The following is a 1,060-nucleotide window of genomic DNA, read 5'->3' on the forward strand; positions in this document are numbered from 1 at the left end:
TTTCATTTGCAAAACTAGGTGAAACAATTCGAAACAGTAGTGTTAGGACAATAATAATTACGAAAACAAACTGCAGTACTAGCAAAGAATAGTGCAATTTTTCTACTGTATCATATACCGTAATATCATATGACTTCTCCTTGTCTTGATTATCTAAATGCACTGCAAAACCCTGGGACCAAAGTTTTCCTTTGTAGCCATGAGACTTATCAGCATAGAACTTCAACTAATTATCACACAAAATAAATATGTATTTATCATATAATCACATCTATAGGTTTAGGGGTCTTACCCTTTTTGCAGTTCAGAGTTTTATTTTTATGAAAATTTCTTGATTTTTTTCAAAAATTTGTGAATTTTGCAAAAAATTATACCATATAATGGGAAATTTTGGAGGTAGTTAAATTTGGTGATTGGTGAGTTTTAACTTGGCAGATTAGTGGCCATGTGCCATTGAGCATGCATATAATGGCTCAAAACAGTAGGTTTTATTTTGGCGAATGGCTATCAAACCGCCAATTTACCAAATTTAATTCCCTCCAAAATTTCCTGCTATACGGTAGTGCACAAGAAGGTGCCCTACAAGTATTGTGTATAGAAATTGATAATCTCATCAAAGTTAAATGTTTTGCGACAATTTTATAATGTAATTGGCCTTTTCATTGTTTAAAATATTTTTATACAATTAGAAAAATGTAAGAAGGAATAATGCAATTTTTGTGAAACAAAATTACTGCATGTGCACAACAGCAATTCAGTTTTGTGTATGTAGCATAATTTATAATTAATGATCATGTATGTATACTCACCCATGTTGTCAAGAGTTGAAGATGATTTATTATATCATTTTCGCTGATGTCTTCACAGAATGGTGGACTGATGATCAATGTGATGTTTGTATAATTGAACTGAAACAAGTTGAAAACCAAAGCATCAATCAGCTCATACTCCTGTACAAGCAACAGAGCACTGGCTGCCCATTTGAATATATAATCATTTTCGTTGTTAATGTCAGAGCAAAATGTCTTGTTGTCACTAACGCAATAATTGATTGTAGCAA

Source organism: Amphimedon queenslandica, unplaced genomic scaffold (genome assembly GCF_000090795.2).
Source record: "Amphimedon queenslandica unplaced genomic scaffold, v1.1 AMPQUscaffold_13350, whole genome shotgun sequence".
Lineage (NCBI taxonomy): Eukaryota > Metazoa > Porifera > Demospongiae > Haplosclerida > Niphatidae > Amphimedon > Amphimedon queenslandica.